Genomic DNA, 598 nt, shown 5'->3' with positions numbered 1-598 from the left:
TCATACGAACTGGGGAGAGATGGATAAAAAGAGACAAGGTGATACCAAAAATGTAAAAAAAAAAATAATAAATAAAGCATGCCAAACAATGAAAATATTTTTCATGGCAATTTTACTACATGTATATTGCCAAGACCTTTTGGGATTATCAGAATTAACTTTCTAATAAGGAGGCAACAGGATTGCATACAGCCTGGAAGCATTCCATGCAAAACTCTTGAAGAAGCTTTTGCCCTCTGGGTGCCAGCCCAAGGTGGGCATCTTTTCACGCCCCAAGGTGGGCATCTTTTCACGCCCACTTGTAGAGAACTCCACACAACAAAAACTACACTGCTATGTATGACGGAAACAAGTCTACACCAGAATTTTCAGGCCTAAACTTTTAGGATGCAGCCTGGAAGGTGGGAAAAGACTAGTAACAGACAGACTGAGGCAGAGGGTAAGAATATTATTAAATTGATTTGTTACCAACAGCTGAACTAGCCAATTCCTCATCGCCGAGGACAAAAGCGCTGGGTGGCTTGCCGGCAAACCCAAAAACGCAATACTCATAACTGCTTCTCGCCGTAAATGTAAGTTGTGGTTATTCTTAGTAGTT

The 598-nt window shown here is 41.1% G+C and overlaps 1 protein-coding gene across 3 annotated transcripts in view; it reads right to left on the bottom strand.

The window, feature by feature from the left end:
- LOC119592184 (serine/arginine-rich splicing factor 1B-like) overlaps positions 1 to 598 on the bottom strand; it is a gene marked incomplete in the record, with an annotated part of 17,363 nt that overhangs the window by 15,751 nt on the left and 1,014 nt on the right.

This window comes from Penaeus monodon, chromosome 29 (assembly GCF_015228065.2).
Source record: "Penaeus monodon isolate SGIC_2016 chromosome 29, NSTDA_Pmon_1, whole genome shotgun sequence".
Classification (NCBI taxonomy): domain Eukaryota; kingdom Metazoa; phylum Arthropoda; class Malacostraca; order Decapoda; family Penaeidae; genus Penaeus; species Penaeus monodon.
This window is presented reverse-complemented; position numbering and strand designations above follow the sequence as displayed.